Source organism: Alosa sapidissima, chromosome 5 (assembly GCF_018492685.1).
Source record: "Alosa sapidissima isolate fAloSap1 chromosome 5, fAloSap1.pri, whole genome shotgun sequence".
In the NCBI taxonomy this organism is placed as follows: domain Eukaryota; kingdom Metazoa; phylum Chordata; class Actinopteri; order Clupeiformes; family Clupeidae; genus Alosa; species Alosa sapidissima.
In genome coordinates, this window is record NC_055961.1 from 7,572,200 (window position 1) to 7,599,207 (window position 27,008).

General features: G+C 45.0%; 1 protein-coding gene across 6 annotated transcripts in view; it reads left to right on the top strand.

Moving 5' to 3' along the window:
- LOC121710093 (collagen alpha-1(XXIII) chain) overlaps positions 1-27,008 on the top strand; it is a 77,557-nt gene that overhangs the window by 14,800 nt on the left and 35,749 nt on the right. The window lies entirely within an intron of this gene.

The window sequence follows — 27,008 nt, forward strand, 5'->3', positions numbered from 1 at the left end:
TACAGAGCCAGGGCTTGCTGTGCGTCTGCAGATGTTTAGGCCATTACTTCTCCTGCAAACGCCTGCTAACAAGGACAAACAGTAGGGACAGTAAATTTAGTGAAAGTGGCAACAGTAAAACGCGGCCTTTCCTGTGTGCTTGACCCTGACCCTGTTGCAGCAGGTGAGAGTGAGGAGTGTGTGTGTGTGTGTGTTTTCTTGGCTTGGCCTTCAGGCTCACACATGCATCTCAGGGTCCTTCCGTGAACTTTTTTTTCATTACACGTGTGTGTGTGTGTGTGTGTATGTATGTGTGTGTGTGTGTGTGTGTGTGTGTGTGTGTGTGTCTGTGTCTGTGTCTGTGTCTGTCTGTCTGTCTGTCTATTTGCTTGCAGATAAAAATAATTTACGTAATAAAATAATTTTCCTGCTGTGCATCAGTATCCACATGAGGGAAATGAGTTAAATATCTGACTGTCTTTTTGTCTCCCCCCTCTATCTCTCTCTCTTTTTTATCTCCCTCTGATTCTCCTTTCCTCCCTCTCTCTCTCTCACACACACACACACACACACACACACACACACACACACACACACACACACACACACACACACACACACACACACACAATTATACATACCTTGGGAGAGTTTATGGATAGCGCTTGTGTTTTTCAAGCCTGTCCGTTCTAAAAGGCTTTTTGTAAAGCCATGCTGATAGCTATAGCATTGAGACAGTTACTGCTCCGTTTAAACTTCTCAGTTGAGTGCAGTCCAGTTGGCATGACGCGAGAGCTTTCAAAAGCATGGGAAAAACCTCTGCTTACAAAACAGGAAACTAACAGTGTATTCAGGTATGTCTGGAGATCGTGTACTGAAAATTGCCTTGAGCCATGTTTTTAGTAGGCTTACATTAATAATACAACTAAAAGACCATCAGACAAACAATTTAAAATATACCAGCTTTAGCCATTAGCTCAGACAGACAACTTTGTGGAGCTAGACTTAAGCACTAGAAATGTACGTGGCTAACGTGGTTTACTCTTCTGCTTGAGCAGCTCTAGAGTGACAAATAAAGATCCATAAAAAACAAAGCAGGAATGTGTTTTACTGCTTTTGGGTAGGCCAACGGGGAAAGTAAGGTCTATTAAACTGAACTTGTGATGCATCGGTTTGATGAAGAAAACTAAATGAACCCATAGACTCAGGGTGTTGTCACCCACTGTGTTTTAAAGTGAACTGTTAAGCGTGCTGACTGCTGATGATTGACTACATCAGTCACTTGACAAGGAGTACATGCAAACTATGGCATGGCTGGGATCTTGACTGGGTCACGGACACAAGCCAACAGTGACTACTGTAGATGTTTGTAGCCATGATGTTACTAACAATACCATATGACCTCAAACTCTTCTCTTTACTCCAGCACTTTGAAATAATGCCTTAACTGCACCTGAAACAGTTATATCAGTATGTTTTAATATTGTTTTTTCTTTGAAACAGTGGTATATGCCTTTTTAACCTGTAATTGACGATAAATAGTTAGAATTGGTAGAATAATACAAAATGTAATTGACACACATCTGATTGAGCTGTGCACATTCATTTTGAAAGCAGGAGTTGATTTGCCGTGACAGAGATGACAATGTCTAATTTTGAAGTAATCAGGATTGCATGGATAGCACTAAATTAAAATGTCCCCCCACAAGTTTCCAACCAAAAGCATCTTCAGTGTGGAAATATTTTGCGGAAACTCAACAAAATGGTGGTTTGCTGTCCATGTTGTTTACATATTTGTCTAGTTGCAGACTGTTGGGTTTTGGCTTCTGTCCTGTTCTTGCAGGCTGTTATTCTCGAGACGACGTTTTTACTGACCCTCTTAGTCGAGTGCAGAACAGCGCACACTAGTGATAAATTCATTGGAAGAAAAACGCATCTAATTATAGACCGAATCGTTTGCACGTACACTACAGTATGTGTATGTGTGTGTGAAAGAGTTTAAACAAAGCCAAGTAATGAGTTGTGTGCCTGATGCTGACACAAACAGGTAGGTACTGCATGCAGTGATGTGAGACAGGGGGGATTGAGAATGAGGGAGGATAGTGGAGGGTGGGGGTGAGATTCCTGCTGCACCGGTGTGCTGAAACAGCAGATGGAGCGGGGGGGGGCGGTGGGGGTGGGGGGGGGGGGGTTGTTGATGGGAGTTTAATATCCATTCAACTCTGCGTGACAAACACCAGGCTGGCCAGGCCAGCACACCACAGAATGTCTGGAATCCACGGTGCCCTGCGCTGCCCGTAACTGGATGGTGGCCCATGCTCACGTGGGGCTTGTGTGCGTGTGTGTGTGTGTATACAGATGTGTACGCATGTGTGCACAGACTCCCCTGTGCGTGTATGCATGTGCAAATGTGTGCGTGTCCATGCCTCCGATCGCATGCTCGTGTGCGGTGCCCTTTAATGAGAATGTGTATGTTTAACCTGGTCAGGTTCTGCAGCCTGGGGGGTTTATGTAAATACAAGACTTAGCCCCGTGGGTGAGAATCAGAGCGGTCGGACAGCTCCTGAAGGAAGGCTAACACCTGCCTAAACATCGGAGCAGGCCTCTGCTGCTCCAGCTCAGCCACTCTGATGTGGCTTCCCATTATAAATAGATCGGAATCATGAATACAAATCAAGGTGTAGTGCTCACGTTTACCGCTGCCACTTTTATACAGGTCGCATATTGCTACTTCTATATGAGATCGTATGTATTCTGTACATTTAATCTGCAAGGTAAGACTCTGAGGGTTTGGTTGGTGGGAACTCACGTGGTAATTTGCGTCTCCATGAAGATGAGGATGAAGATGAGCACAGCAGGTAGAAGGCTGGCTGCCATCATCCAGATGGGGAGCTGGCCATCGGAACCAAGGGGGTGGATCACCCAGCCACGCTTCTCTGGCCTCGTCACAGAGAACCCACTGGGCACGCTCAGCTTTCTTCACCTTGCCCCTTTTCTTGTCTTCTTTCTCTCTGCCTTTTGTTTTTCTCTCTCCTCCGTAGAGCTGTGTTCAGGAAATGAACACGCTAAAGTGAACTGCAAAAGCGGCATTCCATGGGCTTCACTCCCATGCAAAATGAGTTCAAGCTGACCACACAGCGTGATTGTTTCGAAGGTGCATGCTCTTTATCACGCTAAAGACCATATTAAAACAGATCGTAAATATCCCAGTGCATGTGGGCTGCACTCTCTCTCTCTCTCTCTCTCTCTCTCTCTCTCTCTCTCTCTCTCTCTCTCTCTCTCTCCTTCTCTCGCTCTCTCCTCTCTCTCTCTCTCTCTCTCTCTCTCTCCTTCTCTCGCTCTCTCCTTCTCTCTCTCTCTCTCTCTCTCTCTCTCCTTCTCTCGCTCTCTCCTCTCTCTCTCTCTCCTTCTCTCGCTCTCTCCTCTCTCTCTCTCTCTCTCTCCTTCTCTTCTCTCTCTCTCTCTCTCTCTCCTTCTCTCGCTCTCCTTTTCTCTCTCTCTCTCTCTCTCTCTCTCTCTCCTCTCTCTCTCTCTCTCTCTCTCTCTCTAAACTGATGAGCATGTAGCTGTGGGCATCACGTCTGGGAGGCACGGGAGCGTAACTGAGTGTATCCGTAGCTACTGTATCCGGGTTGTCTCGCTCTGCCACCAGTGATTTACTCCGGATTAGCGCGCTCTTTGGCCCCGCTGTAGGTAAATACACACATGCGTGACCTTCTCCATCTTTCTTTTCAACCTCGGGATTTTCTAAAGAACTATTATCTTTTCATTTTCACGGTTTTGAAAAACAAATAAAGTGGCAGCAATAAACCCATCAGAATCACATCTGTGTTATCATAGCCAAAATGTCCGAAGACACCATTAGTATTGCTCTATAAATATCAGCGGGGTTATCGGAATGACTCATAAACATTCCCATCTGTCTGTTTAAGCATGCTTGCATTTGTTTTTTGCTCCCAAAGAAATAACCTTTGGCTCTCAAGATGTCAAGTGCAGCTATTTTAAAGAAAGAGGGTACAGAGTAGGTCAGTTTGGACGTGAGCTGATCTGTTTTTAGTCATACATCTCTCCTCACTCAACCAGTTTGAAGAGAACGACGACTCAGGAATGAGAGGAAAATTCCAATGACCATAGATACACGCATCACTTAGACGGTCATCCTACATTTGAGTAGATGTCATTCTTCTTGAACAAAATGACTTCAGTGCTAGATATAGGGAGGGCTGCGTTGGCTGAGATGTTTTGTGAGATGTTTAATGGTGGAGCTTTGTGCTAAAGTACTGGCTGATGTCGGTATCTATAATTGCTCACAATTCACCCCAAATAGCCCTTTAAATGGTCATATCGTTGTAAGTCAGCTGTTTGTTTCTCATTTTCTGACAATAGAATTACTTGAATTGGTACTCATGAACACATGTTATAGACACCTGTTACGCATTATCCCCAACCTCTATTAGCCTCTTGTCTCTCTCTCTCTCTCTCTCTCTCTCTCTCTCTCTCTCTCTCTCTCTCTCTCTCTCAGTTTGTGTGGAATTTGGTTTTGAATTTAAATGTGCACTTTAAAGCTTGGACTGTATAAAATGATCAAAGCCCACAAGACTGGTATACAATGATAAACCGAGCATCTGGACAGATATGTGAAACTCCTTGGGGTCCTTGGAGTTGGTGGTGTAGCTATCCTCCAGGGACCGTAAAGCCATAGATACTCACTGTGATGGGATAGGGAGTGCATATGTACATGTGTATAGGAGATTCGCTCATAGGCCAGCCAGGCAAGCAGACAAAGACAGCTGCTCAATGTCTCTGTGTAGAAATGTTACCTTGTTACCTCGTAGCATTAGGTGTTTGAGAGTAAGAGTTTGGAGTATTGTGTGCTGAACTCTCGGGGAACCCTCTTCCTCCTCCGCGTCGAGACTCATCTACGCCGTGGAGGACCAGCCACAGGGCCGAGTCTGTGTGGGCCACGTAAACATTCCACATTTCCATATGGCGCAGGGTGAAATGTTAGCTCAGTCCCGGCTCAGTTGGGACATTGTGCAATGGCGCGTTCCCTCTCCCGAATCAGAATGCGGAGGGGTAGAGGGCCGGTTTAGGGGGGTTGGAGGGGTGGTGGAGGTGGTGGAGCAGTGACAAGGTCACCTTGTTTCCAGAACGTACTCCACTAGATTGTACTGTATGTCCTGAGAGAAAAAGAACTCCAAGTGCTCTCTCCAGATAATGTTAACATACATTTGCATATTCCTAATGGCCTTTCAAGGGAATATTAGGATGTGACCCTGAGTAAAATGTTACTGAGTAACATTAAATATAAAGATTAGTGAGTCATTTTCGTTCGTATTTTTTTGTACCTTTTTGAGACCTGTTTTTGAGCTTAGCAGCGTTACAGCAGTCTCGGCATGTTTGTCAAGCTGATGTGTTGGACATCTGCAGACTAGTGTACTTTCTCCTCTGTGAGGGACTCCTCATTCATTATGATTCCAGGGCCACTGCACTGTATGTATGCATGGTGAAAGTGGAGCACTATTATGCTAAGCATTTCCTGCGTATCTAATGACAATCTAATGGCTGTGGCTTGCAGTGGGTCGGAACATATAATGCACTGGTCTTTTTTCCCCCGGAGGTGTCCCTTACAGGGCAATGACTGCTCTGAGCTCGTGGGTCATCCCCTGACGGTTAGGCTGCTCCCACTACCTCGGTAGATCTGCTGCTGGAACGAATTAAGCTGAGCTCTGGAGACTGTGGTCAGTTAGCAGCACCGTGCCAGTTTAAGTGGGACTTTGGGGCGCTCGGATCGGTTTGGTTTGGCACGTGGGGAAAGGGCGCTTCTGGAAATATGTGGCACATTGACACAAGCAGAGCCGAACCCAATTGGATCTCCAGTGTGCTGTGGCAGAGGCTTCATTCATTCATTTTCAGGATATGTGTGTGTGTGCGTGCGTGCACGTGTGTGTCTGTCTGTGTCTGTGTCTGTGTGTGTGTGTGTGTGTGTGTGTGTCTGTCTGTGTCTGTGTGTGTGTGTGTGTGTGTGTGTGTGTGTGTGTGTGTGTTTATATGCGTGTGCTGTATTTAGTCTGCATCTCATTAGGGCCGAGTATACCCACAGCAGCCACGGGAGAAATGATGTTTGTGTGCTGTGGGGGGGGCTGGAGCAGAGTAAACTTTAGCACAAATGATTTACCTCCCCTCGGAGTGAGGCCGAAAAAACTAACCAGCACCATATGTGACCTTCTTTAACCTAAATGTAACCGCCATAGTGTCATTTGCATAAAACAGTTTCACTGAGGAGGCCACACTGCAAGACAGACACTGAGCCATAGAATATAGTACTCGTATTTGTGTAATCTTTTATTGACTTTTTTGTAATTAGGAAACAAAACCAGAACTTGTATTGCGATATTGCTTCATGTATCTCTTAAAAGTCTGTGTGAATAGGACAGTAACAATAGTAAACACAATTCCGTATTGTAAACAGTAGCCCGACCGGCTGCCTGCCTCTTCCACTTGTTTCAGAACTGTAATGATCCAGATATAACTGCCAAAATAAGGATACACCCTGACTTGCCCTTGACTTGCCCTGGACTTGCCCTTGTAACACAACTTGGATTCCTGCTGTAAAGCATATGGTTTTAAATGATAAAAGTCTCTTGGATTCCTGCTGTAAAGCATATGGTTTTAAATTATAAAAGTCTCTGGAGTGTTTTCCCTTTGGGAGTCACAAATACACTTCAGTTGAGCTCAAAACCTGTCTGTCTGTGTGTGTGTGTGTGTGTGTGTGTGTGTGTTTGTGTGTGTGTCTGTCTGTGTGTGTTTGTGTGTGTGTGTGTGTGTGTGTGTGTGTGTGTGTCTGTCTGTGTGTGTGTGTGTGTGTGTGTGTGTGTGTGTGTGTGTGTTTTCCCTTAATGTCAACAATACACATGGATTTATATGGCAGTCAGCCTGATCAAAGTATTCCGACCCGAATCGACTGTCAGCGTCACAGGGCAACGGACTTTATCTTACCTGCTTTCCCCCAACCCCTCCGTCTCTTACATTTTTTTTGGAGCCACAGATCGCTCAACCTGCACCTCACAGAAAGGTGCTGACAGGCAATTCTGTTTGCTTAGGTGTGTGTGTGTGTGTGTGTGTGTGTGTGTGTGTGTGTGTGTGCCTGTGAGTGTGGGACTGTAGGTCGGGATACAGCCATCATATATCAGCTGGGATCTCACCTCGCACACATGGGGGTTGTTAGTCTTCATTATTACTGTTGACCTCACAGATATGTTGGCCCCCCCTGGGTCACTGAAGAGGAGCCAGAGAGAAGAGTGACTGAGGCGTGTCAGGGATATATTAGGTCTTCATACATTTGCCTTTGCTTTTTTTTTCTGTACATATTTTTAGTTTTCAACATCTTTCTTTTTCGACATACCTTTCATGTTTAGATAAGATGTTCTCAAATCCTTCAGTTACATTCCAACCATGTTGCCACTTACTCATCAAAGAATTTAAGATCTGTCAAATCATTTCCCATGCCAAAGAGAGATCTCAAAGCAAATTATGGATTCAGTATAAAACATTTTTAGTCTTTCTAATACACTCTAGGCTGAGCACAAATCTGAGCTAATTTCCACTGTGTTTGCATTATATGACAAACTTTTCACTTGGTAAAGAATGGTAGTTATTTGTTCCCCCTCCTTTTTGTCAGTTATCAGATATGATATATGTAGTGTTCGATAAAGATTACGCTGAATGAATAATCATGGTTCAACTAGATTATATGCTATCTCTGCCATATGACATGGAACATTATCTTGTCAAAACGACCAACATTATGTTGGATAGATGGGATACTTTGAAGTTAAACTAGGCTCTTCAGTGGAGGCATTGATCTCCAGGTATTAGTGGGCCCTGGATACACCTCCTAATGTCCACCGACTAGATCATTTCTCCACAAGCTACCTGTCCAGTTACTGGCACATGGACTCATTGTACATCTGGGACCATATGCTTAGCTCACATTAGAGATTGCCTGCCAGTTCCTATGGATGAGTCTCCTAGACATGGAGAGTGTGTTTTGTCTACTTTGTTTCTCTTAGAATGAATCTTGTTAAGAGGCAACATTGATGGGTCTCTACATTTATTTAGAAATGGGATGTAACGTGTGTGGATTCCAGTGGCGCTTCCTCTTGAGCAAGTTCACAATGGAGATTTTCCATCCCATTGACCCCATCGCATGTAATCGACTGTTTATGCAAAAAAATGAAATAAAATGTGGCTTTATAAAAGGCCATAATCAGACCTGTTTATAAGGATGATTTGTATAATGGTATGATTGCCGTGAGGGATTTTTTACCATGATACATCATAATAACTGGTAGCCAGTCTATTACTAGTCCATTACTTCATGTAGGTTATGGCAGATCCCAAGTCTACTACCACTGTGGTGATGTTGGTGAGACCCATGATTCATTGGACAGGCCAGCCTTTGGGTGCAAGCCATGTTGTGGTAATACTTCTAATCCCAGTGTGAATATCTTAAATCGTTTATCATGGTCAGGATATGCAGCCTCCATAATAGTCCATAGGGAGCACATATTGCTACTGTCTACCACTGTCACGATAGCAGTAGCCAGCAGTATTGTCTTGCATTATGGAGACTCTTGACGCGTTTCTTCCTTTTGAAAAAGTTGTTATTCAATTGGCCGTCAGCACTCAGCAACAAGCAGTAACTTGAATGTGTTCAGGAGTCCTCAGGGCAAATGAGCCAGTGATTGATGAATCATTTATTGAAAACGGGGGATTATTTCAATTGTGAAGTACAAGCAGCCATTATTGTTCAAGCTTTCAGTAATAGTTCAATGATGGAATTACATTTGACATGTGAGCCTGTCCCATATTTCATGACCTCCTCGTGGCTTGGTGCTCATGGAGTCGTTGAAAAGCTGAGATGCTGTAATAGGCTTAAACATTTGTAGCTGGTGCATGGCAAATTAGTGAATACATTGTCCATTGAATGTGGTGAGTGAGAAATATACCAGCACTGACTGGAAATGCAATGCCGATGTTGAAGTTGATCTAAAGCGTATGGTCTTCTAAATGCAGCCATATGCAACTTTACCTTTTAAGCATTCAGAATCAAGTGAGTAGGATTTCTCTGTAAGTGTACCTTAGAATAATTTCTCTATTCTTTGACACATTTTCACAAATGTTTTACCTTGTACCTTGAAGAGTGTTGGGTTTGACAAGATGGTCCATGTCAGATATACTTCTTACATTTCTTTGCCTCTGTGTAACCTTAGACTGGTTTGAACATTTAACCACTGTAGAGACCATGATATACAGTATGTGGTTCCCTTTCTCATACCAATTGTAAGTCAAGAGGTACTTTTCTTGTTTTGTATTTGACCATGACAGACATGTTCTTGGCAGCAATTATATACTTTTATATTATTATTTAAAGCCCAGGGTTAATTTGTGGTCAGATGTTCTGACAAATGACAAGAGTGAGAGGTCTCATTGTCTGCCTGACGGAGAACCAGGGAGATGGAGGATTTGCAAAATTCACCTGCGTTTGTTCATTTCAATTTATTGGATCCCATAACATGGTTCACTCAGTTCACATAACATAAGATCAAAATGTTCATAAGATGTTGTGCAACACCACTCTGTTGTCAAGATGCAGTCCTTTAACAGCATTGTTTTTATTCTGTCCATTTCATGCTGTTGCAACATCCAACACATATGGAAAACATTTAACCATTGTGAGGGGGAATGAAAGGAGCCTGTCTCAATTATTACAAAATTAGAATTGTATAAATCTGCCACATATGGCTGCCTAATGACAGAAAGACTTGTCGGGTCCTGCAAACCTTTAATTTTATAGAACTGTATCAGATGAGGCCCAAACACTTTGGCAGAAAGGGCAAAACACAGCCTTGATCTTACCGCCATTAATCATATATCCTGTCAAGCAATGCAGATGAGTCATTCAAAGCACTTGGTTCCGGAGATGACTCTCTGGCACCAGTCGCTAAACAAGAGTGTTTCTAAACAAGCACCTTTCTTCAGTTGAGGAGGTCATGCTTGGACGGTGTGGGAGAGTGGGTGTGTGTTCTGAGTATGTATGTAGGCCTGTGTGTGTGTGTGTGTGTGTGTGTGTGTGTGTGTGTGTGTGTGTGTGTGTGTGTGTGTGTGTGTGTCTGTCTGTCTGTCTGTGTCTCTGTGTGTGTTTTGAGGTGTGATGGTATTGGTTGGGTAATTGAGGTTGGGTTATTTATGAACTGATATATCTGGACAGAAAAGATTAGAGATTGTTGTCCGAGTGACATAATCACTAAGGTATAATATAGTCGGTTCCATGTGACACAACTTTTGGCATGAATTACACACAGAGGTAATGCTGTGTGGTGTTTCAGTCTACAGATCTGTGAGCTCTGGCAGATTTATGTGCAGTTGTTCTTCCAGGGCATGTGGTGAACGATCATGCCTTGCACACGCATATGGGTTTGTTTTTGAACTTAGATAGTTCATCTCCCGTCATAGGTGTCGATGGTCTTGCGCAAGCGGCCCTCTTGATAATGCGTTCTGTGGATGGTTCTCCTATAACAGCTTGGCGTCTACTCCCCCATGTCATGTCAAGGCCCAGAGTAACACATGATCTGTTGCCAGACAGGTGTCTGACACAGGCTCACTGTGTTGTCCTCCAAGCCTCATTCAGTTCCCCCATCTCCGCGTTGAGTGAGAGTGAAGCTGCCATAACTCCCCACAGTCGGAGGTCCCAAAAAGACATGTCTGTCTAATCTCTCCACGTGCCCAACGTTACCAACTACCACGTGCAAACACGCAGAACATATATCCAGCGTGCATGCAAACACTCACACGGATAAATACATAGATAAAAAACATACACACATAACCGCTAGGCATATATACATGTGCTCTGTATGCGTTCACATGTAGGAACACATAAGTGCCATTTCCTGCAGGTGCTCTATCCTAGGTCTGGTGTTATGAAGTGCGTGAGTTTCAGGCTCCGGTCCCTTGTTCTTGACACTTTAGTGCACAGATGTTGTGATCCTTTAATAAACATGCCATTAATCATGATCATAGTATTTCTCTATCAACATGTAAACATGATCTTCATGTGTTCGTGTTAACACATTTCCTATGACCAAATGCAATTACATGTGAAAACACAGGAAGTCATCAGGTTTCCTAGATGTCAGGCGATACAGTGTTAGCTACGTTGTTTATCTCTTGAATTCGCATTGAGCCTCTGCAGTTGCTTCTCCATTTCTAGAGTTCAAAGAGCTCTCTGCTATTCTAGTCCAGGGCACTTTTTTGTTTCAAATTCAGCAAATTGCTCTTCACCTGTCCTCTAGTTGTGTGTTCAATGTGTGCGGTGCACTCAAAAAAAGTATATAAGTATATATACTCTTTTGATCCCGTGAGGGAAATTTGGTCTCTGCATTTATCCCAATCCGTGAATTAGTGAAACACACTCAGCACACAGTGAACACACAGTGAGGTGAAGCACACACTAATCCCGGCGCAGTGAGCTGCCTGCATCAACAGCGGCGCTCGGGAAGCAGTGAGGGGTTAGGTGCCTTGCTCAAGGGCACTTCAGCCGTGCCTACTGGTCGGGGTTCGAACCGGCAACCCTCCGGTTACAGGTCTGAAGTGCTAACCAGTAGGCCACGGCTGCCCTCTGTGGTTGTTTGCTCAGTCTTGTCTCTGTAAATAGTATATTAACATAATGACTCGGACAGACTCATTAATGAGTCTATAATTCATAAAAAAAAAACACAAAAGAGAGTAGTGTAATTTGATTGACTGTTGAACTCAATTATCAACACCCTTTCTCCAGAGTTGTGGATTTTGCCTTTAACCCTTAAAGGTGTAGGTTTTTGAACATTCTAAGTTCCGCAACAATTGAAGGTTCTAAAATTCTATGTTGAATTCAATGAACCCAGATATTCTTTAGAATGTTAATTTCTCAACATTCCCGTCACACCGCTACTCCTTTAAGGGTTAATCTCTCGTCTGCCCACCTCCGGACCTGACTGACACCTGACTGACACCTGACTGACACATACGGCTGCGCGCCTGGGTGCCATGACGGCCAGACGAGAGAGGGCTGACTGGAGTCCATCTCGGTGCTCACTCTGCATTTCCCAATCAGGTGGAGACTTTCCCCCACTGTGATCAACTCCAAGGACAAGACACAGGCCAAATCCATTCACTGCAGAGAGCTGTCACCATGAGTCTGACGGACTAATGTCTCCAGGCTCCCCTGAGGGGAAATGATACTTTTGCATGGAGGAACATGGCAAGATAATTTAGTAGCCTGAGTTTCATCACACCCCCCCTCCCATATTGTGACAGAAGCAGATGTTTGTGTTGTGATTTGCAAGGCCAATTAATTGTCGTTGTAAGCGCATTTCTTGTATTGACTAATCAGACTGACAGCATTAAATCATGTTTGGTGCTTGCTCCAAGCCAAGGCCTTGTTGTATTAATTATTAAGGACACTGTATCGGCAGCTCTCAGATCCGATCGCTGCTTGAGTATTCCCTCCGGCCAGCAGCGCTCAGAAGCCTCCGGACTCAGGGATTTGGTGCAATTTCCTCCATGCTGTCTGTGGTACCACTGCTGAGAGACATTTGCTTGCATTCTCTCTCCTCGCTCGAGGGAACGCTGATACATTTTCCTATTGCGCTTCCAATTCTGTCTGCTTGCTGCTGCCTCAGCCCACGTTTGGCTTGTCGTCAGTGAATAATGGCGGTTTGAATGAACCCTGACGGACTAAGGGATCGCAATTACTCTGTCTTCATTTTCTTTTAGATTTAATTCCCATGAAATGGGATGCTCGAGACCATTAATCACATTACGGGGCGATGTTGTTGCTTTTACGGGCCCGTGCAGATATGTCCAAACTTCAGCGTAAGCTGCTGGAACAAGCAACAAATCCCCTCAGCATTGTGCTCGAGAGTGGGAGTGACATGCAAACTGATGTTTGGTCGTTAGCGCCGGGTAGCCAAATCCAGCGTGTCAGTGTTGTGCCTGATTCCCTTGGCCAGGCTCACCCTTTCCTTCCCTGTTTAAGTGGAGCTGATCTCCCCATAGACCCTGTGTCTCGGTGCTGTTCCCAGTGCCATGTTCACTCTTCCCTGTCCTACTGAAGTGCAGCTTACTTCAGACAGACTCCGTGTCTCTGTGTTATTCTCTTGACCTGGCTCACTCGATCGGTGGGCCCTTCTCTACTCCCTACTGGATGCTGTAAAAAAGGATTAGCGCCCCAAACAGAACCTTGTCAACGTCATCTTGTTACTCTAGCTGACTTATGTTATGTCAATGTGTAGTGTCAGGTTTATGACACATAACTAATCCTTTTTTACAGTTTAGTACATTACGACAAATAGACCCAGTGTCTCTATTATTCTCTGTGATACTAAGGCAAACTCTTCTGAGCTAATTTACAGTACATGAGCTCTTAATGCAGATGTGTATAAATGAGTATTCGTGTCTCGCGCTGCTCTGGTTAAGATATTCCCTCTTGTTAATGGATTGCAGTTATATCGTTGAGCATGACATTGTGTATGCACTGGCTGGTCAATGTTTGTCTGCCAGAGCGTAAGCACTGTTCACGTCTACACGTTGTGCTCAGTGAGAGCCATGCTGCAGCTGGAAGAATAAGTCTGTTATTGAAGTCATACAGTCTGTCTTAGAACTTGACCTGGGGTTGGTCTTCAAATTCCTTAAAAATGTCATGATTGAATTTTAATACAAAGTGATTAGTCTAACCATGTAGTATTTCCACCCTTCAATACATAACTGCCCCAGACATCGACTGTTTGAATTGTTACAAATAGGAATACAACTCTTACGGTCATACTAAAATGTTTATGTGCTTCCTGTAGTTTAACTAATAGCTGAGTGTTCTGTTTAGCTAGCGCCATAACATTTTTCAGGATAAATATACGGTTTGACTTGCGGAGAGCCATTATTTTGGTCATTTTCCTCAAATGAACTGGCTGCTCAGAAGTCAATGTGGACCAGTGAACCACACGACTATTCTCTAATGGCCTGACCACATCGTAATGTAATAACAATTTTCTGTGGAGAAACTGTTTTCTGCTTTCCATCAGCATGAGATCAACAATAAAAAGAAAGAAATTTGACTCTGACAACTTGCTATACTGTAAACGCAATGTAATCTATATCCTCCTCTATGTAAGAATGTGCTTATCATGAAGTTGTTTTTTTGTGAAAAAGAAGAAATACATATCACAACAGCGACGGCGTGGCTGTGGAATGTGAGTAAACTCGCAGTTTTTACCCACGGAAAAGCATCGGCCATTAGGCATGGTTTACCTCACGTTCCGCCGTCTCTACCACAGTGGCACCCAGACAGAGATGTTATTTGAGTTAGACGGCAGACAGACAGAGAGAGAGAGAGAGAGAGAGAGAAAGGAAGGAAGGGAGGGAAAGAGGGGTACGGGAAAGAAACAGGCTGTGGAGGAGTAAAGGTCAAAGGTGAAACAAGAGGGACTTGACAAACACCAGTGTGGCCCAGGACCTGGTCAAGCCTCCCTGCCCTGTAAATCACAGTAGGCACAGATCGTTCAGCCACACAGAGGCTACGTTGAGGAGCATTGGGAGGAGGGTGTGAGGGAGGGTGATGCCTGACCAGTGCTGGAAGACTGATACGGGCCTTGAAGTAATTTACGAGTCTGACAACAGCGTGTCTTGGTGTCTGGGGGTTGTTCGAGGTCACCAGAAGTTACTTTCTGACCGTGCTAGTGTAGTTCTGTTTAAGGAGAAAGAGCAGACACGCAATCACAACAGGGGGAGCAGACCTACCAAAGAGACGCCCAAGGAGGGTCCATCCACGCAGTCCCGCACTTTGGTCCGTGACAGGCGGAGAGGGTCCCGCAACCAAAGCCCAGGCATGTGTTGAATTACAAAGATTGACATGTAGTTGGAACTCAATATGGGTTGTATGCCATTTGACATGTTAGGGGTGCACTGCCATCAGGCTGCGAGTTTACCTGACGGATCCTCCTGAGTGTGTGTGAGGTAAACAAGATGAGCGGGAGTTCACTCCTCCGCCACGGGCCTCAGGAGCGAGCCTCCCCTTTGATGTTGTATTTATTAGACCAGTGAAGTGGTGCCTCCTCTGTGTGTGTGTGTGTGTGTGTGTGTGTGTGTGTGTGTACGTGTGGGTGTGTGTGTGTGTGTGTGTGTGTGTGTGTGTGTGTGTGTGTGTGTGTGTGTGTACGTGTGGGTGTGTGTGTGTGGGTGTGTGTGTGTGTGTGTGTGTGTGTGTACGTGTGTGTGTGTGTGTGTGTGTGTGTGTGTGTGTGTGTGTGTGTGTGTGTACGTGTGTGGGTGTGTGTGTACGTGTGTGTGTGTGTGTGTGTGTGTGTGTACGTGTGTGTGTGTGTGTGTGTGTGTGTGTGCGTGCGTGCGTGTGTGTGTGTGGGTGTGTGTACGTGTGGGTGTGGGTGTGTGTGTGTGTGCGTGCAAAAGACATCAGCAGAGATGCAAATCTGAACAGATACATTTCTGAGCAGCACGCTGTTGTCAAGAAATGGGATTAGGCCGCCAGATTAACGTTGCACGTTTCTGTCAAACAAAAATCAGTCGTGATGTCGGAGGTCAGAGAGATGCTGTAAACAGCGTTTGGCTGAGTGTGTGGGTGGATTTGCCCTTAGGTGCTATGCTTGACAACAGGACTAAGGGATCTTGTCATCTAGCCAGCAGGGGAAACCACGTCTCTTCGCTCGCCAGGGAGGATAAAAGTGTTCATAAAGTATCTGTTGTTAATAATCAGTTACACTATATTATGTATCTTGCGACATCATTTATAAATTGTGAAATCGTCTGTTATAAACTGTTTACGGAGCCTTACATGAATGAGGATTCCCCCTGTGTCATCTCCACTCCGATGTTTAGCCCTGGCTGTCAGACTCCACAGGACAAGCTTTCATCACCGCCGTCCAGTTTCCAGTTTAATGACCGAACTCTCACTGCATGTCAAACCACAGTTTCGCACACTGGGAAAGCTTACGTATATCCATCAGTACTGTCACCACTGAGAATAAGCGAAGATGCGACGCCCTGACCGTATGGCTATTGCTGCCACGTGGTCAACTGCGAAACCATGAAGTGGTTCCCTGTCAGCAGCATGGGATTAGTATAATGGACGATGTGGGCATGGAGGTTTTTATTAAAGGCGCTGAATCACCGGGTCAAGAGTGGCAAAGCCTGCTGGGCGATATGACCAGAGAGAACTCATTTATCTTCAGCTACATTGTGTTCCATCCACCAACAATCTGCTCTCAATTACCGAACACGGGATGCAAGAAGGACTGCAACATTTCTGTTTTTTTGGAAGGGTTCTTCAGCTCAGGGGTCTACAGAAGCCAATAAAATTGTGTCTCAAAGTTATTTTTGAGGGTCTTTGACCACATTTGTCTCAACTCAACGTTTCTTCACACAGATGTTGAAAGTCTTATTACATAGTCCTACTTTGAAATGGGAGTTGAATAGTAGAATGCACTGCAATTTATCACTCCTCAAGAATGTGTTTTAACATTTTATTGCTCCAGACGCTTGAAGGCACATGTGCCATTATTTGGTGTTGGAGACGTAAATTCTTGATGCGATACGTTGGTTTGTTTTGGTATCTGACCAGTGCAACTGCTGCCCAATCTGGCCTTCCCCTGCAGACTCCCTCTTGTGGCTGAGAAACGATAATGCAAGCACTTGAAACAAATGAAAATCTCCATACTTTCTCCCAAACATTTTTTTGACAATTGGCAGACCAGAGTGGTGTCTCACTGTCTGTGGTCATTAACTGCACCATTTTCCCTCACTTTCAGCCCCCCCCCCCTCTTTCTTTCTCCGTCTTTCTCTCTCTCTCTGTCTTTCTCCCTGAGGGGAGGAAAAGGCCTTTATATCTCCTGTCTGTGTCTGCCCCTGTGGGGGAGCGGGCGGGTGCGAGCGTGGAGGATCTCTGATGTGCGGCGTGCTGGAATTCCTTGACACGTTTTTAAACGTTTCCTCATGAGCACCGTCCTGCTCCAGAGTGACGCGTGCCGAGTGGGCCCTCTGCTGCTCCTCGTCCGTCCTCACGGGTCCCCCCTGTCCAGCCAGCGCCAAATTCTAAAGACCTTGGGAAGAAAACCAAAGCTGCTCTGGACAGTTTCTCTGCTTATGACTCTCATATTCATGTGTGGTAACTTTTTTTTTTTTTTTTTCGGCTTTATTTCTTTTTTCAAAGCCAATCTCTGAGAGCTGTCAATCCATTTATATTTCAGAGTAGCCTCCTTGATCTGACATGCTGTTGATGGCCCCCAGTTCTATTCTGGGCTATGAAGGAGGGCGAAATCTATCAGCTCTAATGGCTGCCAAGTACATTGTGATGAAGAAAGACTTCCCCTGTCCTCTTGAATTATTCTTGTGGATTTTCCCCCTGTCAGTGATAGCAAAACATTGTGTCAGGCATGCGGTCCACTGTCATGTGATCCATTGTCTTATATTGTACTGCGCAAGGATGGTGCACGCACAAAGCTGCTGGTTGCACATTTTAAGGGGTCAGATATGAAGCAAAATGGTCTTGTCGTTGACCCACTTGTAAACTCTGGCAGGATTAGTAGTGGATAAAGTGGACGTAAAAGCTCTTTTAAAATGATTTATTTGGCCGCGCTGGGGCTGGTTATTCCACTGTGTTGCGGTTAGCCACGCAGGATTTACCAGGAATGTATATGTTCCGTGGGGTTTGCTCGAGAACTACTTCCCCGCCTCGCAAAGGTCAAGGAATTCCTGTTGTTCCAGCATGCAGACAAAAAATCTGCAGTTGGTTTATTATGCTGCCATAATCCACAGAACAATCAGCAGCTCTTAAACCGGCACATCCTTTACTTAACCTGGGACGCCAAAACGTGTCCTCCACGGCCATTTATCTCTCTCACTTATCTTCCTCAGACCGTTGTCAGGCCGCCCCCCCCTCCAGCCTTTCACGGCTGTTAAGACACCCTCACTCCAAGACCTGTGGTTTAACATAGTAGGGAGCGTGAGGTTGAACATGGGTTGGCCAACCCGTTAGTCTCAACCCTCATTTGAATTTAAAAGAGGTATACGAGGGCAGTATATCCCAGCTAGGGAGAATTGACTGTGTTTTTTACCATGCTAATTAAACATGGACATGAGAGTGATGAGGGAAGCATGTGGTCTGGCTAATGAAAACAGAGAGCACTAGGTGAGCGTGAATGGATAAGCCAGACCCTCACACCCATAAATTAAACACGAAGTCTGTTTATACCGCAGCATTCTCCTTGGCAGCCTCGCCCCCCCCATCTCATGTCCCATCTTCTCTTAAAATTAAGCCGATGTCTGAAACATATTAAGCCACTCTTGATCTGTCATACATTATATTAAGTTTCATCCTGGGACTGCTTTTGTTGACATTTCTATTTTCCAGCCAAAATGTCTGGCTGACTGAGACTCCCCTCCTTTGTGGGGTCAGGCTCAAAGCTTCCTCAAGAGCAGCTTAGCATAATAGGGAGCAGATAGAAGTAATTTCACATTGATCTGTGTTGGGCCTGTCTGATAAAGCCGAGGTGCTTACAGGCACGCCGGGCGGCGGGACCAGGAAAGGGTTATCTACGGAGGAAGCGTCCGGGTGAGCTCAGTGGTCCACCATGCTAGGCGCGTAACATTAGCGCTATGAGATTTTCACTGTGCCCTAATCATTACAGAAAATATTACATTTGAAGTGAGTTAACTGAGCCGTGGATATTTTTTTAAATATCGTTTCATGTTTTTTGAACTTTAGTGATGGAAAACAGTCACTGTGCAGTGTTCTTGAAGATTGTTGTGTACTGTGGAACAATTCAGTTCAAACACATTTTGTTTATTATGCCAAAACATTTGAAATTGTCTCAAGGTGCTTAACAGAGCCTGAACCCTCAGCAAGGCAACAGTAGCAGGGAAACACTCACTTAAAACGGAAGAAACCTTGAGCAGACCATTGACTCATAAGGGGAACCCAAACAGTAGAATGCACCTATGCAGCACTCTGCTTTTCTCTAATGTATTCATGACTGACTGTTTGGGTTTCAACTCAAATGCAATAATTTGATGTAGTAAGCTCATGGGGTGGGTTTAAATAATGGCTAAAGAACCCCTGCAAATCATTCAGCTGTTTACACAAAAATCCCTCCTCACCAATGATAAATCGAAAATACTTCAGAACTAAGAAGAATGTTTTGGTCAGGGAGAGAGAGAGAGAGAGAGAGGCTTTCTTAAACACTTTACACTTTTAGACAGAAATCAAGCCAAGCCATTTTTAATCCAAACTCATTCCCCCTTCTGCCAAGCTCCCTCCCCAAACACTACGGCCATTACAGTTCCTCTGATCAAGGACGGCTGGTCCCAGTTAGCTCAGAGGAAGCCCCGCTGCTTGTGTGTGTGTGTGTGTGTGTGTGTGTGTGTGTGTGTGTGTGTGTGTGTGTGTGTGTGTGTGTGTGTGTGTGTGTGTGTGTGTGTGTGTGTGTGTGTGTGTGTGTGTGTGTGTGTGTGTGTGTGTGTGTGTGCGTGCGTGCGTGCGTGCGTGCGTGCGTGCGTGCGTGCGTGTGTGCGCGTATGTGTGTGCATGTGTGCGCGTAGGTGCGTGTGTGTGTGCGTGCGTGCGTGCGTGTGTGTGCGCGCGCGCCCGCCCCCCTCGCAAACTTAAAACAGGGTCTGGGGGGTTTAGGGCAACTTCCTCCCTGCTGAGCCAGCTTTAAGATGTAACGCTGATCCGCTGTCCTGGTGGGGGCCACGGGTGTTGAGTGGGCCTGTGGCGAACGCTCAGGTGAAGAATGCATTAACTAACGCACGTCGACCGGGGCCCACTGGAGCTCCTAATGACCACGCTCAGCCCCCACTGAAGGACATGTGTTGAGAGCCACTAAAATGATGCGTCCTTTTAAAAAAAAACGTCTGCGTGGCCCAGTGGAGCTCCTAATGACCACGCTCAGCCCCCACTGAAGGACAGTGTTGAGAGCCACTAAAATGTCTGTGCGGCCCCGGAGGCTCGAGGTCTGGTGATCAGAGACAGCCAGAGGGTCGGTGCTGAAAGTGCCAAGAGCTTTATTAGCAACCACCAGCAGCACACTGTGCGTGTTCCACCCTTTGCGTGTTCAGTTGTCTTCTGTTGATGTGGACAAGGCCTGTAAAAACAACAAGACTTTTCAGCACTTTTTGATTGTCCTGTTTTATTTATTTTGTGGGATCTTGGGATGTCATGCAGCAGAACAGAAAGAAAATGCTGCTTTTATCATTCTGCATTCTTTCAGAATGTTTTTCTTATTACGTTGCAGGGAAAAAAAGTCAGTTTTAAACGAGATACATAAAATGGTTGATAATAGTAATTCAATATACATATTGCAGGAAGAAGCCCAGGATTTCTGGGAATGTGAATTAATATGGTCCCCTCCGCCAGTTCAGAAGTTCAAGAACGCTAAGGTAATCTGTCCTGGTTTTCCGCAGGTCTGTCCCCGCTGGCTCGTCTGGGAGAGTGTTTACTTCTCAGTCCCAGTGAGGACGACTTGAAGGAGTTTCCTAATGAAGTTAGAATTTAATTAATGAGTCTCTCCTCGCTTGCGCCACGGGCACATTCGGTGAAGCGGGTGGGCGGCTGTGTGTTTTTCTTTCCCCTCCGTTTTGTCAGACCCTCGTAGCCCTCTTGGTGACCCTTGGGGAAGAAGTGGTCACTGTATGGAGAACAAGAGCTAATGACCCAAATTAATCAGCCCCTTGCCTTTTAATGATGGGGGTCATTTTAAACAGACCCCCAATTGACAGTTGAAAAACAAATTCAGGAATTTAATTTATATAATGAAGTTTTAAGGTGAATTTAAAATTCTGTAAGGTTCAGGTTAAGGTTGTTTAAAAATGTCTTGAAATCTTTTTTCCTGCTTAAATTGCTGGCGATTGTCGGGGGTACAGCGATACATATCAAATGGAGCAGATGCTAAATTATATTTGAAGATATCGGTGCTCCTGGCTTGTCCGCTCAGATGGGACTGAACTTTGCTTGGCCTTATCGTGACAGAGAAAACCTTGGGATTATGGGAAACACGTTGAGAGAGCCGAACGAACTCGTTCCTGACTGCCCAGCTCTCCAGTGCTTGGCTTGAGGGTGTGAAAGAGGTTACAGCAACATGGCAGGTTTGGGATGCTGATAATTGCTTCAGCTTGAGGGGGTCACTGAGAGTTCCCCTTTGTTTTGGAAGCGGTCGAGGTGCCAGAGTTACCTCGCTCACAAATATTTTATCTTCCATCGAGCCGCTTTTGCCCAAAGGAATGTTTCCTCGAGCTTTCGGTGGCACACATGGAAGCATGTAAAAAGAAAACATGTATGTGCAGACTCAGAAGGTCCGACGGTCGCCCAGCCATCACGCCGACAGCATCACGCCAGTGTTTGGTGCTAATAACATATTCCTGTCATACATTCTGCATAGGCCAGGAGTAGGCATCAAAGATGACCCCGGTGCCTGTTTAATGCACTCGCACGCAGAAGGCTTCGCTAGTACAAACACACGTCACTTACACCTCTATGTCTTCTTTTTAGAGGTGTCGGACACGCATGGGCTTGGGCTTCTGAGATTCTGCCTTCCCTTTACACGTTAAGGGCCTCTGAAAGTTGAGGGAGGAGGGAGAAAAAATGATTGCAGCAAAGACCAGTAACAGGATCCACTGTTTATTATTGTACATGCATGTGCCCTGCTGGCGCACTTGCAAATGAGAAAAAGATGCAACAGCCATCCGGGTTTGTTGTGGAGAGGCACGACACATCTGGAGCACAGGAGAGCTCTGCATTCAGGGCTGGTGACTCAGTCAGAGGCTGGAATATTCTCCTGCCCCCGTGCAGATTAGACCTGGGTATGGACGAGAGGATGTCCTCGCCAGTGTCTCAGTGTGGATGATTTAGGGGCCGTTTATACGAGAACGATTGCGAAGGAAGACGACAAAATATTTTATCAAAAGTGCCTTTCGTTTACACGGCGACCCCGCCATCAGGGCTTGAAGACGCAAAAATCTGAAGACTCCTTCCAGAGTGTAGAGTTTTGAAGACGACCCGGGTTGCGTCTCCGTCTAAACGGCTAAACCAAAGATCCTTGATTACCTCTCTGGCTAAACTGTCAAATTAGAATGTCTGCGCGTGACGTACCGGGGTTCTATCACACCACCACCCAGCGGTCTGGAATGCATATCCAATCGAATATCACATACTCTTGCATCTTCATATAAACAAAGATTTCCCCCTGAGAATGCTCGTCTAAACGCGAATAAAAAAATGAAGACGAGACGCCACTTCTGCGTCTTCTCTTTTCATCGTCACCGTATAAACGTAGCCTTAGTGTCCCTCGTCCACACATGGCCACCTAGAGCGCAGGCCCAGGTGTGCAGGTTATCCTCCTCCAAATCCCCGGGAGCTGGAAACTCTCCCTATCTGTCTGTCTGCCAGCGTGCCTGCCTGCTTGCTCATGGGACCGTGTGTGTCCACAGCTCTCTGTTCTGCTCTTTAACCTGCCTGTGTCCTGCTCACTGATGAATCCTGTGCTGTCTCCTCGCATGCCCTTTTGACGTGTTTGCTTCTCCATTCGAGTTTTTGACTGGCTGTCCGTTGGTCTGCTTGCTTGTTTGTCTGCCTGTCTGCCTGTGTGTGTGTGTCTGTGTGTGTGTGTGTGTGTGTGTGTGTGTGTGTGTGTCTGTCTGTGTGTGTGTGTGTGTGTGTGTGTCTGTCGCTTGTGTGTGTGTCTGTCTCGGTCTACCCATCTGTTTGTAGGTTTAGGCCCAGTGTTCTCTCACTATTCAGGCCAAGTCTCCTCTGCAGCACTCTGTTTGTGTAGGCCCAGAGGAGCTGGCCACGACCACTCGGAGGGAGTGGGAACCAGGTTAGCGTCCACTCAGTGTCCACCACATGTGAGTGAGTGGGTGCGAGCATCGCTTTGTGGTGGTCAGGTGGTCTTAAGGGCCAGCTCCACGGTGGTGGAGCACTGATAGGTGCTAAGCTGTCCCTTTTCGGACTTTAAAGCCGAGTCTCCATCTGGAACCACTGAAATCAAGACGCAAAATCAGAGACATACAAAGAAACACAATCTTCACAATTACAGTCACTCTGAAATATGTTCTGCGGCATACAAAAGGAACCATTGTTCCGAGAAGATAAACATACCTCTGCAGATTTTCGTTTGTGGCATTTGTGCTGGTTTAGTGTCACTGAAGTAAATAAATAGATAGATGGAGTAGGACAGTCATAATGGTTTCAATTATACCCCATTTGGCACATAGTCTCTGTAGCCTGGCTTTGCTTAACAAGAGACAAGACTCCATGCTATGTCTCCCCAACCCTTTCTTTTGTTCAACTAAGTATTTGTTGTTGAATTACAATGTTCGTCATTTCTCAGTGGGAGTGCGTAAAGGGATTGACCATGTGTTTGTCTTTCTTGCTAGCCTCAGAACTTAAGAGTGCCGTCCCATTTAGAATACACCACAGTACCCAAAACTGTTTGCAGCTCTTGTGTGTGTCTTGTGTACGTTTTCGGCCCCATAACATTTGGTTCTATTTTTAGGATGAAGGAAAAATGACGCCAATTTCTAAGATGCCAGTGACAGTTGCGTAGGTCGGTATTGTACCGTGGAATGAAACCATCCTCTCAGGGCCAGAAGGGTTTTTGTGTGGACGCCGATGATATTATGGGATGCCCAATTAGGTTCAAATGAAGCCTAAAACCCCCATTTTCTTTAATTATGATAATCAGATCAGTTCCTCTCCAGCCCTGCACTGTGGTTTGGCTTTGGGATGACTGTCAGATGCCATATAATGACTTCAGGAACATTTAAAAAAAAAAAAAAAAATCCCTTCCTCTTGTTCAGTGTCAGTCCTCACTCCACCTGTCGATCAAGCCTGTCATCGTTGCTGTTTTAAAGTGTAGAGACAAATGCTGCAGTGTGTTGTCCCCCCCTCACTCAGCCCCAAAGCAGACATCAAAGCCAGTAGCAGTATGTGGATGTTTAATAGGCTTCTTTTCATCTTGCTCTGTTTGGTTGCTGGGCTGTTTTGAAGCGAGGAGCACAGGATTTCTTTTTCAAGGGTATCAGTAAAATCAGTGTCAACCACAGCACTGATTTATTCAGGCTGCTCTCTGTGACCTATTGCATTACAGGATCAATGGCTGCAGGGGGTGTGTGTTCGAGTGTGTGTGTGTGTGTGTGTGTGTGTGTGTGTGTGTATGTGTGTTTGGGGTTGAGTAATACACATACAAAGGCTACAGAAGAATATGCTTACCCATGCTGATGGGGAAGGACCCTGGTAAGTGTTACACAGAAAATCAATCAAAAGATGGAAAAACTCTGAACGAACTGTCTGATTATACCCAGACCTCTATTTTGTATCAAGTCACCAATTTTATTTGTTTTGGGACTTGAGAATAATGGAGCAATTCAATTTAAACAGGAAGCAGATTTTGAAAGATATTAAAATATTGTTATCAAGTGCAATTATCTAACAATACTGGTGAGAGAATTATTAAAAAACAGTATATGAAAGTATGAAATCAGTATATAATTCTCAAGTCAGGAATAAGAATAGGAATGTATGGCTAGACATAAAATGAGAGATCTTGGTCAGACAAGCACTTTTGTTTTTTTGCAAAGGTATTATTTACACGAGAAGAATTTATTAGTGGTTCATTGGGGTATAAGTCACAATAAAGATAGAGGGATGGTTGGAAAAAGCATGGATTAAATATAAAAGGAAATATCCCACAGAGGATAAATGTTTTTCTAGTTAGTTAATCAAATGCACCTTTTCTTATGGGAAGTGGCGCTGGGGGGGGGTTTGGCGAGCTCATGTTACAGGGCGCAGATTCTGGAGGCTGAGATAATTGTAATGGCCTGGGAGCACCAGAGAGAAAGAGAGAAAGAGAGAGACGTGCTCAGCTGGGATGAGGTGCTTTCTCTCAGGTTTTGTCCAAGCCGGGATCCCAGCTGTCTGATATAGCTGTCTGTGGCCCTCTGAAGTGCTGGTCATCCAACACCCTGGTGATGTAACACTCTGGAAGAGGGAAGAGGCTAGTCACCACGCTCAGCGTCAGATTTTTTTCATTTTTTTTCAATTGTTCAACAGATTTTCAATTCATGTGACCTGAGTTTCTGTTCTGTAAACATGAAATGGAAACCACCAGTACTGTCAGCATATAGATGCAGTAGATCAACAAGTAGGAGCTGTAGGTCATTATCGAAAACTCACCTATTTTCGCCTGATCTAAAAGGGCGGAAATTGGTTCTTATTACGATATTTATTCTCTATCATCATTTACCGGTATACGGTCACATTCTGACGTGTCTGGTTGGGAAAGGGTTCTTAAAATGTTTGGGAAACAATTGTTTTTTTTGGAAACTTACCGCAACTTTATCTTCCCAGAATTCCAGTAACTAATCAACAGTGGAGTGTTTGAGGATTCCAACCGGTATGGCAAGCCTACCTGGCCCTGGCTGGCCGTATGGGCAGTATAAATTCTAGCGGATTTCGGGGCGGGGGGTTGGGGGGGGTATTGTTGAATAATGAGAAACAGACCTGCAGCGGTGTCCACAGTCTGCACACATCCACGGAGTCATCCAGTGCAGAGCAGACACCGCACCCCTTTGATGACTAATAACTCATCCTGTCTGCCTGAGAGACCTAAAACAGTAATACGCAGAAAGAACGAACCTCCAGTAAGTAGACACGAGGCATATGATAAATATATACACAGACATAAGGCCACATATCATGCCAGAAGGAGGAAAAGACAGTGGCAGATATAGAGATTAAAGGCGAGGAATACACTCCATATGAGGTGGCCATGTGTGGTAAGGCCAGAGAGGGTTAAAGCTTTAGTAATCAAGGATCTTTGGTATGGCTGTTTTCATTCATTGCGTTGACGCTTGCATATCCCAGCTAATAGAATGTGAATGTGGGAAACTGTGAGTCCAGTGTTTCACATGTTATAAGCCCATTATGTATTTTAGTTTATCATGGTTTATGGCTATGTATGTAGATCTAAGGCCACCTGTGGTGTTTTGATATCTATGTAACCACCTGCACCTTTGTAGTTATGTACAAACATTTAGATGTTTTTGGTTTTATTACATTTAAGCTCCCAGTCAATAATAGTGTAGTCATGCAGACATCAGTTCGTTTGGCCAGTGCTAAAATATAAAAATGTGTGTTGAGCAGGGTAGGAATTTCACTGGCGGCCACGACGGCCGTGGCCGTCGTAGCCCCTTGCGTTGGCCGTGAGGCCCCTTTGAAAATCAGAGGTTTACAGGCCACGGTGGCCTTGGTGCCCCCTTCTTTCAATATTCTGCTTTGCGTCCTACTAATAGCGATTTTTATTTAGCCTGTGGCCTGTCAAAATAATCTTAGCATTCACAGCGCAAATTAATTTAGTCTTTTACGCAGTGGAGAAAGTGACAGCGCAAGAAAGAAAGTGCGTCCAAATTCACCCATTCTCAGTTGAACTATTCGCGAAGTAGCCTATTCATCACACACATCACAAGTATCAAACGAAAGAGCTTTTTCTCAGCTTTTAAACGATGTTAGCCGACAATTGCTGTGTTGAACGGTTCGCGAGAAAAGTAAATAATATAATTCAATTTAATCATACATTCTACTGAAGGTTTTGCATCCCATGTTCTCCCTACCCATTCATCTCGGTGGAATACTTTACGAACCCTTCTTTTAACACATGACAAACCATATATCAGAATAAACAGGAGACCTTACCGAACACAAAAGTGTAAAGCAGTCCCCTGTACAGTTAGCCGTTCCAGAGTAATCCAGTTTTGTATTTGCAGTAAAGTTCGACATACATGGATGTCTCCAAATTTGGGCTTTAAGTTTTACAATGTGTTTAAATTGTTCCACATGATTTCATAACGGGCCAAATACAAAATAAATGTTACAAATATCGCCTAGATATAGGTAAATCAGAGGACAGCTGACTAAGAGTTTG